Source organism: Pleurodeles waltl, chromosome 12 (genome assembly GCF_031143425.1).
Source record: "Pleurodeles waltl isolate 20211129_DDA chromosome 12, aPleWal1.hap1.20221129, whole genome shotgun sequence".
Classification (NCBI taxonomy): domain Eukaryota; kingdom Metazoa; phylum Chordata; class Amphibia; order Caudata; family Salamandridae; genus Pleurodeles; species Pleurodeles waltl.
In genome coordinates this window covers 120426631-120443556 of record NC_090451.1, presented here as the reverse complement: position 1 = coordinate 120443556, position 16926 = coordinate 120426631, and the positions used below count along the sequence as shown (strand labels likewise).

The 16926-nt window shown below is 41.0% G+C and overlaps 5 non-coding genes across 5 annotated transcripts; all 5 read left to right on the top strand.

Moving 5' to 3' along the window:
- The first annotated feature begins 257 nt into the window (after positions 1-257).
- On the top strand, positions 258-339 carry TRNAS-GCU (transfer RNA serine (anticodon GCU)). The gene has a single exon. It is a non-coding gene; the product is annotated as a tRNA-Ser (tRNA).
- A 5212-nt stretch (positions 340-5551) lies between these two features.
- On the top strand, positions 5552-5633 carry TRNAS-GCU (transfer RNA serine (anticodon GCU)). The gene has a single exon. It is a non-coding gene; the product is annotated as a tRNA-Ser (tRNA).
- A 2565-nt stretch (positions 5634-8198) lies between these two features.
- Positions 8199-8280, top strand: TRNAS-GCU (transfer RNA serine (anticodon GCU)). The gene has a single exon. It is a non-coding gene; the product is annotated as a tRNA-Ser (tRNA).
- Positions 8281-10845: 2565 nt separating this feature from the next.
- TRNAS-GCU (transfer RNA serine (anticodon GCU)) lies at positions 10846-10927 on the top strand. The gene has a single exon. It is a non-coding gene; the product is annotated as a tRNA-Ser (tRNA).
- Positions 10928-13490: 2563 nt separating this feature from the next.
- Positions 13491-13572, top strand: TRNAS-GCU (transfer RNA serine (anticodon GCU)). The gene has a single exon. It is a non-coding gene; the product is annotated as a tRNA-Ser (tRNA).
- The last annotated feature ends 3354 nt before the right edge of the window (positions 13573-16926 follow it).

The window sequence follows — 16926 nt, the reverse complement described above, 5'->3', positions numbered from 1 at the left end:
TGAGGGTAGTGTGACAGTAGATCACATATGGATAGAACACGTTTGGAACGTGTAATTTTCATGATTCCATTACATATATCATATAAATTCAAGCTGAAGTAGGGAAGGACAACAAGGTCATTTAGAGCAAAGCTGAAGACAACAAGTTGCCATAACAATCTGTAAATATATGCTCTTTATTATGTGTGGACAACTATCACCTCATAGAACACATTTCGGCTACTATATTTTTTCCTCCTGAAAACTGACCTTTACACGACAAGGTGGCCGAGTGGTTAAGGCGATGGACTGCTAATCCATTGTGCTCTGCATGCGTGGGTTCGATTCCCACCCTTGTCGGTTTATTATTGTGTGTTTACTTTTTAATATGCGGTATGTCTGGTTTAACCCTATTTTATGTGAAAGTTAAATTACGTATCCCATGGTATTTCCGACAGTACAATGCCTCGGTTTGGAAACACCGCTCAGGTGAGCACTGTGCTTAGGCATTACTGTAAACAGCGCCGGCCGGGTTCTGTGCATGAATCACAAATTCTTTCCTCAGGCGGAGGGTTGTTAAGTTGGGGGACGTAGAAGTTTGCAATATATTGTGTAATGAAACTGCATAGAAAATGTGTTAATGTAGAAATAATGCACGCGTTTAAAATGTGCCCACGGGGAGTGGCTACCAATGTATACGAAGACTAATGAAAGTTATTAATGCTGAATTAATTATGTACTGATGTTTTGAACCTGTATTAACATATCAAAATTGGAGTTATGTATTAGGAGTTTGTACATTAAGCACTAGGCCTTAGTTTAGCGAGGGTCTGGGCCTACATGCCTGGTCTCATATTAAACTGTGTTTTTCTAACGTGCAATGTGCTGTTTTCCTGAAGGACACGAAACTGTACTTTTCCAGAAGCTAGAGATGTGTGTAGCTGTAGTAAATTCTTTCTCATGGGACCCGACTTGCTCAAGGAGACATTCTTGCTGAATGCAACAGTGTAATTCGTAACAGGTGCAAGGTTGCCTGGAGTAGGAGAAAACAATGGAACTACTGACTGGTGCGTAAAGTGTAACTTTTCTTACCTGACATTCCAACCGATGAAGACGTCAATAACATGGGCCAATCAACGACATGTGAACTATGGTTTGTGGAAAATTCTGGTGAAATGCGTGAATAATTATTGGACAGAGATAACGACGCACAAATTATTATCCACCGAGGAATTAGGAGTAAATTAGACCATTTGGATTTAACCATATGACCTGAGCAGAAATCAGCTATTTATTGGACATTCCACTCCAACCCATTCTTTGCCATTCTACTGAGCCATTTAGGCCATTTCCTTTGAGACTTTGCCGTTTGTTCGTCCTGATACTCTAAACCACCCTTTACTTATTCCTTACCTGATACTCATATCTCCTCTATATGAGGGGAGTTCTTGTTCCTCAGCTATGCAATACAGAGGCTTTGCCCTGTCCTATCTTTGCTGATGGTGAAAACGACTGATGCCCTGAGGACAAAGACTGACGCTGTTTGCTGATCCGTTGGATGGGTAACTATCTGATGAAAATTGTAATTGTCGGCTGGCCTTTTCTTTCTCGGTACCAACTGCTCTTTGATAGAGGCCATAGTTAGATGTTTTCCAAATTTGTGTTTGCTAAATTGTTTTGCATGAAGCCCAACATGCTGATTCTAATTTGAGGTTGGTTAAGGTGTTCACTAAAATCTGACGCAAATAGACAAATTGCTGAGTTCTTGCTTTTTTGAATCATGCACTACTGAGACTTTGCTAAGTTGGTTCTTATTAATGATGTGTTAATACTGAGTGAATATTCTCCATGCATTGATTAATTGCATTTCTAATTGCAAATCTGAAGAGTTACTAATGAGATGAATTGCCGATGAGATTAACAGAAATGACTTTAGATTGTAACCAATATGGAAATAAGTATCCTAACACTTAACTAAATTGGTGTTTTTATTCATGACTGAAAGGTCATGGTGTGTTCACTTTATTGACTCTCAGTAAAGGTTATTGATTAGCATGATGATTAGTTATTGCGATTGTTGTTGAGATATTGATCCATTGATTTGTGATGCCAAAAGACATCTCGTACTGGGAAGTCCCCGAATGTAGTCCAAAAGGTTCATCGACCTAGGCGTGTCTCCTTGTAAGTTTACTTATCAAGGCCGTGATGCGCTATCACTAATAAAAAGTCATCTGATCTGTTGCTGCTGAGTCATCGTCAACGAAAACCACCAAGATATTACTTCAATGTGGTGTAATTACGACTGCCTCAGTTTTATGCGTTACGTGAGCAGTCGGACAGCAATTTATTTAGCGCAAAAATATTTCTTGTTGATGCACGTACGTTTTTAAACTGAAGTGTCAAAGCTGTAGCGGCAATACTCCCAGTTTAGGCGGTTTTATAAACTAAGTTTTACTTTCTCCTACTTAAAACGTTTTGCAGAACAATGCACATTAAATGGGAAGGCAGTTTTCCTTATTTGTGTACTATTTGCTGCCTAATGTTGATATGTAAGCACCCCAACAATGAATGACACCTAGAGACTCGAATGCACCATACCAGTAAAATATTTGTATGAAATTGCACTTTAAATCCACGTACAACTGAAATAAAGCAATATTAGCTCATTTGAGGGTAGTGTGACAGTAGATCACATATGGATAGAACACGTTTGGAATGTGTAATTTTCATGATTCCATTACATATATCATATAAATTCAAGATGAGGTAGGGAAGGACAACAAGGTCATTTAGAGCAAAGCTTAAGACAACAAGTTGCCATAACAATCTGTAAATATATGCTCTTTATTATGTGTGGACAACTAACACCTCATAGAACACATTTCGGCTACTATATTTTTTCCTCCTGAAAACTGACCTTTACAAGACAAGGTGGCCGAGAGGTTAAGGCGATGGACTGCTAATCCATTGTGCTCTGCATACGAGGGTTCGAATCTACCCCTTGTCGGTTTATTATTGTGTGTTTACTTTTTAATATGCTGTATGTCTGGTTTAACCCTATTTTATGTGAAAGTTAAATTACGTATCCCATGGTATTTCCGACAGTACAATGCCTCGGTTTGGAAACACCGCTCAGGTGAGCACTGTGCTTAGGCATTACTGTAAACAGCGCCGGCCGGGTTCTGTGCATGAATCACAAATTCTTTCCTCAGGCGGAGGGTTGTTAAGTTGGGGGACGTAAAAGTTTGCAATATATTGTGTAATGAAACTGCATAGAAAATGTGTTAATGTAGAAATAATGCACGCGTTTAAAATGTGCCCACGGGGAGTGGCTACCAATGTATACGAAGACTAAGGAAAGTTATTAATGCTGAATTAATTATGTACTGATGTTTTGAACTTGAATAAACATATCAAAATTGGAGTTATGTAGTAGGAGTTTGTACATTAAGCACTAGGCCTTAGTTTAGCGAGGGTCTGGGCCTACATGCCTGGTCTCATATTAAACTGTGTTTTTCTAACGTGCAATGTGCTGTTTTCCTGAAGGACACGAAACTGTACTTTTCCAGAAGCTAGAGATGTGTGTAGCTGTAGTAAATTCTTTCTCATGGGACCCGACTTGCTCAAGGAGACATTCTTGCTGAATGCAACAGTGTATTTCGTAACAGGTGCAAGGTTGCCTGGAGTAGGAGAAAACAATGGAACTACTGACTGGTGCGTAAAGTGTAACTTTTCTTACCTGACATTCCAACCGATGAAGACGTCAATAACATGGGCCAATCAACGACATGTGAACTATGGTTTGTGGAAAATTCTGGTGAAATGCGTGAATAATTATTGGACAGAGATAACGATGCACAAATTATTATCCAACGAGGAATTAGGAGTAAATTAGACAGTTTTGATTTAACCATATGACCTGAGCAGAAATCAGCTATTTATTGGACATTCCACTCCAACCCATTCTTTGCCATTCTACTGAGCCATTTAGGCCATTTCCTTTGAGACTTTGCCGTTTGTTCGTCCTGATACTCTAAACCACCCTTTACTTATTCCTTACCTGATACTCATATCTCCTCTATATGAGGGGAGTTCTTGTTGCTCAGCTATGCAATACAGAGGCTTTGCCCTGTCCTTTCTTTGCTGATGGTGAAAACGACTGATGGCCTGAGGACAAAGACTGACGCTGTTTGCTGATCCGTTGGATGGGTAACTATCTGATGAAAATTGTAATTGTCGTCTTGCCTTTTCTTTCTCGGTACCAACTGCTCTTTGATAGAGGCCATAGTTAGATGTTTTCCAAATTTGTGTTTGCTAAATTGTTTTGCATGAAGCCCAACATGCTGATGCTAATTTGAGGTTGGTTAAGGTGTTCACTAAAATCTGACGCAAATAGACAAATTGCTGAGTTCTTGCTTTTTTGAATCATGCACTACTGAGACTTTGCTAATTTGGTTCTTATTAATGATGTGTTAATACTAAGTGAATATTCTCCATGCATTGATTAATTGTATTTCTAATTGCAAATCTGAAGAGTTACTAATGAGATGAATTGCCGATGAGATTAACAGAAATGACTTTAGATTGTAACCAATAGGGAAATAAGTATCCTAACACTTAACTAAATTGGTGTTTTTATTCATGACTGAAAGGTCATGGTGTGTTCACTTTATTGACTCTCATTAAAGGTTATTGATTAGTATGATGATTAGTTATTGCGATTGTTGTTGAGATATTGATCCATTGATTTGTGATGCCAAAAGACATCTCGTACTGGGAAGTCCCCGAACGTAGTCCAAAAGGTTCATCGACCTAGGCGTGTCTCCTTGTAAGTTTACTTATCAAGGCTGTGATGCGCTATCACTAATAAAAAGTCATCTGATCTGTTGCTGCTGAGTCATCGTCAATGAAAACCACCAAGATATTACTTCAATGTGGTGTAATTACGACTGCCTCAGTTTTATGCGTTACGTGAGCAGTCGGACAGCAATTTATTTAGCGCAAAAATATTTCTTGTTGATGCACGTACGTTTTTAAACTGAAGTGTCAAAGCTGTTGCGGCAATACTCCCAGTTTAGGCGGTTTTATAAACTAAGTTTTACTTTCTCCTACTTAAAACGTTTTGCAGAACAATGCACATTAAATGGGAAGGCAGTTTTCCTTATTTGTGTACTATTTGCTGCCTAATGTTGACATGTAAGCACCCCAACAATGAATGACACCTAGAGACTCGAAAGCACCATACCAGTAAAATATGTGTATGAAATTGCACTTTAAATCCACGTACAACTGAAATAAAGCAATCTTAGCTCATTTGAGGGTAGTGTGACAGTAGATCACATATGGATAGAACACGTTTGGAATGTGTAATTTTCATGATTCCATTGCATATATCATATAAATTCAAGCTGAAGTAGGGAAGGACAACAAGGTCATTTAGGGCAAAGCTGAAGACAACGAGTTGCCATAACAATCTGTAAATATATGCTGTTTATTATGTGTGGACAACTATCACCTCATAGAACACATTTCGGATACTATATTTTTTCCTCCTGAAAACTGACCTTTAAATGACAAGGTGGCTGAGTGGTTAAGGCGATGGACTGCTAATCCATTGGGCTCTGCATGCGTGGGTTTGAATCCCACCCTTGTTGGTTTATTATTGTGTGTTTACTTTTTAATATGCGGTATGTCTGGTTTAACCCTATTTTATGTGAAAGTTAAATTACGTATCCCATGGTATTTCCGACAGTACAATGCCTCGGTTTGGAAACACCGCTCAGGTGAGCACTGTGCTTAGGCATTACTGTAAACAGCGCCGGCCGGGTTCTGTGCATGAATCACAAATTCTTTCCTCAGGCGGAGGGTTGTTAAGTTGGGGGACGTAGAAGTTTGCAATATATTGTGTAATGAAACTGCATAGAAAATGTGTTAATGTAGAAATAATGCACACATTTAAAATGTGCCCACGGGGAGTGGCTACCAATGTATACGAAGACTAATGAAAGTTATTAATGCTGAATTAATTATGTACTGATGTTTTGAACTTGTATTAACATATCAAAATTGGAGTTATGTATTAGGAGTTTGTACATTAAGCACTAGGCCTTAGTTTAGCGAGGGTCTGGGCCTACATGCCTGGTCTCATATTAAACTGTGTTTTTCTAACGTGCAATGTGCTGTTTTCCTGAAGGACACGAAACTGTACTTTTCCAGAAGCTAGAGATGTGTGTAGCTGTAGTAAATTCTTTCTCATGGGACCCGACTTGCTCAAGGAGACATTCTTGCTGAATGCAACAGTGTAATTCGTAACAGGTGCAAGGTTGCCTGGAGTAGGAGAAAACAATGGAACTACTGACTGGTGCGTAAAGTGTAACTTTTCTTACCTGACATTCCAACCGATGAAGACGTCAATAACATGGGCCAATCAACGACATGTGAACTATGGTTTGTGGAAAATTCTGGTGAAATGCGTGAATAATTATTGGACAGAGATAACGATGCACAAATTATTATCCAACGAGGAATTAGGAGTAAATTAGACAGTTTTGATTTAACCATATGACCTGAGCAGAAATCAGCTATTTATTGGACATTCCACTCCAACCCATTCTTTGCCATTCTACTGAGCCATTTAGGCCATTTCCTTTGAGACTTTGCCGTTTGTTCGTCCTGATACTCTAAACCACCCTTTACTTATTCCTTACCTGATACTCATATCTCCTCTATATGAGGGGAGTTCTTGTTGCTCAGCTATGCAATACAGAGGCTTTGCCCTGTCCTTTCTTTGCTGATGGTGAAAACGACTGATGGCCTGAGGACAAAGACTGACGCTGTTTGCTGATCCGTTGGATGGGTAACTATCTGATGAAAATTGTAATTGTCGTCTTGCCTTTTCTTTCTCGGTACCAACTGCTCTTTGATAGAGGCCATAGTTAGATGTTTTCCAAATTTGTGTTTGCTAAATTGTTTTGCATGAAGCCCAACATGCTGATGCTAATTTGAGGTTGGTTAAGGTGTTCACTAAAATCTGACGCAAATAGACAAATTGCTGAGTTCTTGCTTTTTTGAATCATGCACTACTGAGACTTTGCTAATTTGGTTCTTATTAATGATGTGTTAATACTAAGTGAATATTCTCCATGCATTGATTAATTGTATTTCTAATTGCAAATCTGAAGAGTTACTAATGAGATGAATTGCCGATGAGATTAACAGAAATGACTTTAGATTGTAACCAATAGGGAAATAAGTATCCTAACACTTAACTAAATTGGTGTTTTTATTCATGACTGAAAGGTCATGGTGTGTTCACTTTATTGACTCTCATTAAAGGTTATTGATTAGTATGATGATTAGTTATTGCGATTGTTGTTGAGATATTGATCCATTGATTTGTGATGCCAAAAGACATCTCGTACTGGGAAGTCCCCGAACGTAGTCCAAAAGGTTCATCGACCTAGGCGTGTCTCCTTGTAAGTTTACTTATCAAGGCTGTGATGCGCTATCACTAATAAAAAGTCATCTGATCTGTTGCTGCTGAGTCATCGTCAATGAAAACCACCAAGATATTACTTCAATGTGGTGTAATTACGACTGCCTCAGTTTTATGCGTTACGTGAGCAGTCGGACAGCAATTTATTTAGCGCAAAAATATTTCTTGTTGATGCACGTACGTTTTTAAACTGAAGTGTCAAAGCTGTTGCGGCAATACTCCCAGTTTAGGCGGTTTTATAAACTAAGTTTTACTTTCTCCTACTTAAAACGTTTTGCAGAACAATGCACATTAAATGGGAAGGCAGTTTTCCTTATTTGTGTACTATTTGCTGCCTAATGTTGACATGTAAGCACCCCAACAATGAATGACACCTAGAGACTCGAAAGCACCATACCAGTAAAATATGTGTATGAAATTGCACTTTAAATCCACGTACAACTGAAATAAAGCAATCTTAGCTCATTTGAGGGTAGTGTGACAGTAGATCACATATGGATAGAACACGTTTGGAATGTGTAATTTTCATGATTCCATTGCATATATCATATAAATTCAAGCTGAAGTAGGGAAGGACAACAAGGTCATTTAGGGCAAAGCTGAAGACAACGAGTTGCCATAACAATCTGTAAATATATGCTGTTTATTATGTGTGGACAACTATCACCTCATAGAACACATTTCGGATACTATATTTTTTCCTCCTGAAAACTGACCTTTAAATGACAAGGTGGCTGAGTGGTTAAGGCGATGGACTGCTAATCCATTGGGCTCTGCATGCGTGGGTTCGAATCCCACCCTTGTTGGTTTATTATTGTGTGTTTACTTTTTAATATGCGGTATGTCTGGTTTAACCCTATTTTATGTGAAAGTTAAATTACGTATCCCATGGTATTTCCGACAGTACAATGCCTCGGTTTGGAAACACCGCTCAGGTGAGCACTGTGCTTAGGCATTACTGTAAACAGCGCCGGCCGGGTTCTGTGCATGAATCACAAATTCTTTCCTCAGGCGGAGGGTTGTTAAGTTGGGGGACGTAGAAGTTTGCAATATATTGTGTAATGAAACTGCATAGAAAATGTGTTAATGTAGAAATAATGCACACATTTAAAATGTGCCCACGGGGAGTGGCTACCAATGTATACGAAGACTAATGAAAGTTATTAATGCTGAATTAATTATGTACTGATGTTTTGAACTTGTATTAACATATCAAAATTGGAGTTATGTATTAGGAGTTTGTACATTAAGCACTAGGCCTTAGTTTAGCGAGGGTCTGGGCCTACATGCCTGGTCTCATATTAAACTGTGTTTTTCTAACGTGCAATGTGCTGTTTTCCTGAAGGACACGAAACTGTACTTTTCCAGAAGCTAGAGATGTGTGTAGCTGTAGTAAATTCTTTCTCATGGGACCCGACTTGCTCAAGGAGACATTCTTGCTGAATGCAACAGTGTAATTCGTAACAGGTGCAAGGTTGCCTGGAGTAGGAGAAAACAATGGAACTACTGACTGGTGCGTAAAGTGTAACTTTTCTTACCTGACATTCCAACCGATGAAGACGTCAATAACATGGGCCAATCAACGACATGTGAACTATGGTTTGTGGAAAATTCTGGTGAAATGCGTGAATAATTATTGGACAGAGATAACGATGCACAAATTATGATCCAACGAGGAATTAGGAGTAAATTAGACAGTTTTGATTTAACCATATGACCTGAGCAGAAATCAGCTATTTATTGGACATTCCACTCCAGCCCATTCTTTGCCATTCTACTGAGCCATTTAGGCCATTTCCTTTGAGACTTTGCCGTTTGTTCGTCCTGATACTCTAAACCACCCTTTACTTATTCCTTACCTGATACTCATATCTCCTCTATATGAGGGGAGTTCTTGTTCCTCAGCTATGCAATACAGAGGCTTTGCCCTGTCCTTTCTTTGCTGATGGTGAAAACGACTGATGGCCTGAGGACAAAGACTGACGCTGTTTGCTGATCCGTTGGATGGGTAACTATCTGATGAAAATTGTAATTGTCGGCTCTCCTTTTCTTTCTCGGTACCAACTGCTCTTTGATAGAGGCCATAGTTAGATGTTTTCCAAATTTGTGTTTGCTAAATTGTTTTGCATGAAGCCCAACATGCTGATGCTAATTTGAGGTTGGTTAAGGTGTTCACTAAAATCTGACGCAAATAGACAAATTGCTGAGTTCTTGCTTTTTTGAATCATGCACTACTGAGACTTTGCTAAGTTGGTTCTTATTAATGATGTGTTAATACTGAGTGAATATTCTCCATGCATTGATTAATTGTATTTCTAATTGCAAATCTGAAGAGTTACTAATGAGATGAATTGCCGATGAGATTAACAGAAATGACTTTAGATTGTAACCAATAGGGAAATAAGTATCCTAACACTTAACTAAATTGGTGTTTTTATTCATGACTGAAAGGTCATGGTGTGTTCACTTTATTGACTCTCATTAAAGGTTATTGATTAGCATGATGATTAGTTATTGCGATTGTTGTTGCGATATTGATCCATTGATTTGTGATGCCAAAAGACATCTCGTACTGGGAAGTCCCCGAACGTAGTCCAAAAGGTTCATCGACCTAGGCGTGTCTCCTTGTAAGTTTACTTATCAAGGCCGTGATGCGCTATCACTAATAAAAAGTCATCTGATCTGTTGCTGCTGAGTCATCGTCAACGAAAACCACCAAGATATTACTTCAATGTGGTGTAATTACGACTGCCTCAGTTTTATGCGTTACGTGAGCAGTCGGACAGCAATTTATTTAGCGCAAAAATATTTCTTGTTGATGCACGTACGTTTTTAAACTGAAGTGTCAAAGCTGTAGCGGCAATACTCCCAGTTTAGGCGGTTTTATAAACTAAGTTTTACTTTCTCCTACTTAAAACGTTTTGCAGAACAATGCACATTAAATGGGAAGGCAGTTTTCCTTATTTGTGTACTATTTGCTGCCTAATGTTGACATGTAAGCACCCCAACAATGAATGACACCTAGAGACTGGAAAGCACCATACCAGTAAAATATTTGTATGAAATTGCACTTTAAATCCACGTAAAACTGAAATAAAGCAATCTTAGCTCATTTGAGGGTAGTGTGACAGTAGATCACATATGGATAGAACACGTTTGGAATGTGTAATTTTCATGATTCCATTACATATATCATATAAATTCAAGCTGAAGCAGGGAAGGACAACAAGGTCATTTAGAGCAAAGCTGAAGACAACAAGTTGCCATAACAATCTGTAAATATATGCTCTTTATTATGTGTGGACAACTATCACCTCATAGAACACATTTCGGCTACTATATTTTTTCCTCCTGAAATCTGACATTTACACGACAAGGTGGCTGAGTGGTTAAGGCGATGGACTGCTAATCCATTGTGCTCTGCATGCGTGGGTTCAAATCCCACCCTTGTCGGCTTATTATTGTGTGTTTACTTTTTAATATGCGGTATGTCTGGTTTAACCCTATTTTATGTGAATGTTAAATTACGTATCCCATGGTATTTCCGACAATACAATGCCTCGGTTTGGAAACACCGCTCAGGTAAGCACTGTGCTTAGGCATTACTGTAAACTGCGCCGGCCGGGTTCTGTGCATGAATCACAAATTCTTTCCTCAGGCGGAGGGTTGTTAAGTTGGGGGACGTAGAAGTTTGCAATATATTGTGTAATGAAACTGCATAGAAAATGTGTTAATGTAGAAATAATGCATGCGTTTAAAATGTGCCCACGGGGAGTGGCTACCAATGTATACGAAGACAAATGAAAGTTATTAATGCTGAATTAATTATGTACTGATGTTTTGAACTTGTATTAACATATCAAAATTGGAGTTATGTGTTAGGAGTTTGTACATTAAGCACTAGGCCTTAGTTTAGCGAGGGTCTGGGCCTACATGCCTGGTCTCATATTAAACTGTGTTTTTCTAACGTGCAATGTGCTGTTTTCCTGAAGGACACGAAACTGTACTTTTCCAGAAGCTAGAGATGTGTGTAGCTGTAGTAAATTCTTTCTCATGGGACCCGACTTGCTCAAGGAGACATTCTTGCTGAATGCAACAGTGTAATTCGTAACAGGTGCAAGGTTGCCTGGAGTAGGAGAAAACAATGGAACTACTGACTGGTGCGTAAAGTGTAACTTTTCTTACCTGACATTCCAACCGATGAAGACGTCAATAACATGGGCCAATCAACGACATGTGAACTATGGTTTGTGGAAAATTCTGGTGAAATGCGTGAATAATTATTGGACAGAGATAACGATGCACAAATTATTATCCAACGAGGAATTAGGAGTAAATTAGACAGTTTTGATTTAACCATATGACCTGAGCAGAAATCAGCTATTTATTGGACATTCCACTCCAACCCATTCTTTGCCATTCTACTGAGCCATTTAGGCCATTTCCTTTGAGACTTTGCCGTTTGTTTGTCCTGATACTCTAAACCACCCTTTACTTATTCCTTACCTGATACTCATATCTCCTCTATATGAGGGGAGTTCTTGTTCCTCAGCTATGCAATACAGAGGCTTTGCCCTGTCCTTTCTTTGCTGATGGTGAAAACGACTGATGGCCTGAGGACAAAGACTGACGCTGTTTGCTGATCCGTTGGATGGGTAACTATCTGATGAAAATTGTAATTGTCGGCTTGCCTTTTCTTTCTCGGTACCAACTGCTCTTTGATAGAAGCCATAGTTAGATGTTTTCCAAATTTGTGTTTGCTAAATTGTTTCGCATGAAGCCCAACATGCTGATGCTAATTTGAGATTAGTTAAGGTGTTCACTAAAATCTGACGCAAATAGTCAAATTACTGAGTTCTTGCTTTTTTGAATCATGCACTACTGAGACTTTGCTAAGTTGGTTCTTATTAATGATGTGTTAATACTGAGTGAATATTCTCCATGCATTGATTAATTGCATTTCTAATTGCAAATCTGAAGAGTTACTAATGAGATGAATTGCCGATGAGATTAACAGAAATGACTTTAGATTGTAACCAATAGGGAAATAAGTATCCTAACACTTAACTAAATTGGTGTTTTTATTCATGACTGAAAAGTCATGGTGTGTTCACTTTATTGACTCTCATTAAAGGTTATTGATTAGCATGATGATTAGTTATTGCGATTGTTGTTGAGATATTGATCCATTGATTTGTGATGCCAAAAGACATCTCGTACTTGGAAGTCCCCGAATGTAGTCCAAAAGGTTCATCGACCTAGGCGTGTCTCCTTGTAAGTTTACTTATCAAGGCCGTGATGCGCTATCACTAATAAAAAGTCATCTGATCTGTTGCTGCTGAGTCATCGTCAACGAAAACCACCAAGATATTACTTCAATGTGGTGTAATTACGACTGCCTCAGTTTTATGCGTTACGTGAGCAGTCGGACAGCAATTTATTTAGCGCAAAAATATTTCTTGTTGATGCACGTACGTTTTTAAACTGAAGTGTCAAAGCTGTAGCGGCAATACTCCCAGTTTAGGCGGTTTTATAAACTAAGTTTTACTTTCTCCTACTTAAAACGTTTTGCAGAACAATGCACATTAAATGGGAAGGCAGTTTTCCTTATTTGTGTACTATTTGCTGCCTAATGTTGACATGTAAGCACCCCAACAATGAATGACACCTAGAGACTCGAAAGCACCATACCAGTAAAATATTTGTATGAAATTGCACTTTAAATCCACGTACAACTGAAATAAAGCAATCTTAGCTCATTTGAGGGTAGTGACAGTAGATCACATATGGATAGAACACGTTTGGAATGTGTAATTTTCATGATTCCATTACATATATCATATAAATTCAAGCTGAAGTAGGGAAGGACAACAAGGTCATTTAGAGCAAAGCTGAAGACAACAAGTTGCCATAACAATCTGTAAATATATGCTCTTTATTATGTGTGGACAACTATCACCTCATAGAACACATTTCGGCTACTATATTTTTTCCTCCTGAAAACTGACCTTTACACGACAAGGTGGCTGAGTGGTTAAGGCGATGGACTGCTAATCCATTGTGCTCTGCATGCGTGGGTTCGAATCACACCCTTGTCGGTTTATTATTGTGTGTTTACTTTTTAATATGCGGTATGTCTGGTTTAACCCTATTTTATGTGAAAGTTAAATTACGTATCCCATGGTATTTCCGACAGTACAATGCCTCGGTTTGGAAACACCGCTCAGGTGAGCACTGTGCTTAGGCATTACTGTAAACAGCGCCAGCCGGGTTCTGTGCATGAATCACAAATTCTTTCCTCAGGCGGAGGGTTGTTAAGTTGGGGGACGTAGAAGTTTGCAATATATTGTGTAATGAAACTGCATAGAAAATGTGTTAATGTAGAAATAATGCACACGTTTAAAATGTGCCCACGGGGAGTGGCTACCAATGTATACGAAGACTAATGAAAGTTATTAATGCTGAATTAATTATGTACTGATGTTTTGAATTTGTATTAACATATTGTAGGAAGTTGGCTCTGTATGCACTATTTCAATGTAAGGAATTGAATGCACAGAGTCCAAGGGTTCCCCTTAGAGGTAAGATAGTCGCAAAAAGAGATAATACTAATGCTCTATTTTGTGGTAGTGTGGTCGAGCAGTAGGCTTATCAAAGGAGTAGTGTTAAGCATTTGTTGTACATACACACAGGCAATAAATGAGGAACACACACTCAGAGACAAATCCAGGCCAATAGGTTTCGTTATAGAAAAATATATTTTCTTAGTTTATTTTAAGAACAATTTTCACAGTTCCTGGGGGAGGTAAGTTATTGTTAGTTTTAGCAGGTAAGTAAATCACTTACAAGTCTCAGGTTTGGGTTCAAGGTAGCCCACCGTTGAGGGATCAGAGCAACCCCAAAGTTACCACACCAGCAGCTCAGGGCCGGTCAGGTGCAGAGGTCAAAGAGGTGCCCAAAACACATAGGCTTCAATGGAGAGAAGGGGGTGCCCTGGTTCCGGTCTGCCAGCAGGTAAGTACCCGCGTCTTCGGAGGGCAGACCAGGGGGGTTTTGTAAGGCACCGGGTTGGACACAAGTCAGCACAAAAAGTACACCCTCAGCAGCGCGGGGGCGGCCGGGTGCAGTGTGTAAACAAGCGTCGGGTTCTCGGTAGGTTTCAATGAGAGACCAAGGGATCTCTTCAGCGGTGCAGGCAGGCAAGGGGGGAGCTCCTCGGGGTAGCCACCACCTGGTCAAGGGAGAGGGCCTCCTGGGGGTCACTCCTGCACAGAAGTTCCATTCCTTCAGGTGCTGGGGGCTGCGGGTGCAGGGTCTTTAGGTTCAGGCAGTCGTGGTCAGAGGGAGCCTCGGGATTCCCTCTGCAGGCGTCGCTGTGGAGGCTCAGGGGGGACAACTTTGGTTACTCGCGGTCTCGGAGTCGCCGGAGGGTCCTTCCTGAGGTGTTGGTTCTCCACCATCGAGTCGGGGTCGCCGGGTGCAGTGTTGCAAGTCTCACGCTTCTTGCGGGGATTTGCAGGGGTCTTTAAATCTGCTCCTCTGTAACAAAGTTGCAGTTCTTTTTGGAGCAGTGCCGCTGTCCTCGGGAGTTTCTGGTCTTTCTTGAAGCAGGGCAGTCCTCTGAGGATTCAGAGGTCGCTGGTCCTTGGGAAAGCGTCACTGGAGCAGGTTTCTTTGGGAAGGCAGGAGACAGGCCGGTAGGTCTGGGGCCAAAGCAGTTGGTGTCTTCTTTTCTTCCTCTGCAGGGGTCTTTCAGCTCAGCAGTCCTCTTCTTCTTGTAAGTTGCTGGAATCTAAATCTTTAGGTTCAGGGAAGCCCTTAAATACTAAACTTAAGGGCGTATTTAGGTCTGGGGGGTTAGTAGCCAATGGCTACTAGCCCTGAGGGTGGGTACACCCTCTTTGTGCCTCCTCCCAAGGGGAGGGGGTCACATCCCTAATCCTATTGGGGAATCCTCCATCTGCAAGATGGAGGATTTCTAAAAGTTAGAGTCACTTCAGCTCAGGACACCTTAGGGGCTGTCCTGACTGGCCAGTGACTCCTCCTTGTTATTCTCATTATTTCCTCTGGCCTTGCCGCCAAAAGTGGGGCCGTGGCCGGGGGGGGGGGGGCGGGCAACTCCACTAGCTGGAGTGCCCTGCGGTGCTGGAACAAAGGGGGTAAGCCTTTGAGGCTCACCGCCAGGTGTTACAGCTCCTGCCTGGGGGAGGTGTTAGCATCTCCACCCAGTGCAGGCTTTGTTACTGGCCTCAGAATGACAAAGGCACTCTCCCCATGGGGCCAGCAACATGTCTCGGTTGTGGCAGGCTGCTGGAACCAGTCAGCCTACACAGATAGTCGGTTAAGGTTTCAGGGGGCACCTCTAAGGTGCCCTCTGGGGTGTATTTCACAATAAAATGGACACTGGCATCAGTGTGCATTTATTGTGCTGAGAAGTTTGATACCAAACTTCCCAGTTTTCAGTGTAGCCATTATGGTGCTGTGGAGTCCGTGTTTGACAGACTCCCAGACCATATACTCTTACAGTATGGCTACCCTGCACTTACAATGTCTAAGGTTTGGCTTAGACACTGTAGGGGCACAGTGCTCATGCACTGGTGCCCTCACCTATGGTATAGTGCACCCTGCCTTAGGGCTGTAAGGCCTACTAGAGGGGTGACTTATCTATACTGCATAGGCAGTGTGAGGTTGGCATGGCACCCTGAGGGGAGTGCCATGTCGACTCACTCGTTTTGTTCTCACCAGCACACACAAGCTGGCAAGCAGTGTGTCTGTGCTGAGTGAGGGGTCCCCAGGGTGGCATAAGATATGCTGCAGTCCTTAGAAACCTTCCCTGGCATCAGGGCCCTTGGTACCAGGGGTACCAGTTACAAGGGACTTACCTGGATGCCAGGGTGTGCCAATTGTGGAATCAAAAGTACAGGTTAGGGAAAGAACACTGGTGCTGGGGCCTGCTTAGCAGACCTCAGCACACTTTCAATTCAAAACATAGCATCAGCAAAGGCAAATAGTCAGGGGGTAACCATGCCAAGGAGGCATTTCCTTACACAACCCCCCCCCCCCCAAACGAAAGAGGATGAGACTAACCTTTCCCAAGAGAGTCTTCATTTTCTAAGTGGAAGAACCTGGAAAGGCCATCTGCATTGGCATGGGCAGTCCCAGGTCTGTGTTCCACTATAAAGTCCATTACCTGTAGGGAGATGGACCACCTCAACAGTTTTGGATTTTCACCTTTCATTTGCATCAGCCATCTGAGAGGTCTGTGGTCAGTCTGAACTAGGAAGTGAGTACCAAAGAGGTATGGTCTCAGCTTCTTCAGGGACCAAACCACAGCAAAGGCCTCCCTCTCAATGGCACTCCAACGCTGCTCCCTGGGGAGTAACCTCCTGCTAATGAAAGCAACAGGCTGGTCAAGGCCATCATCATTTGTTTGGGACAAAACTGCCCCTATC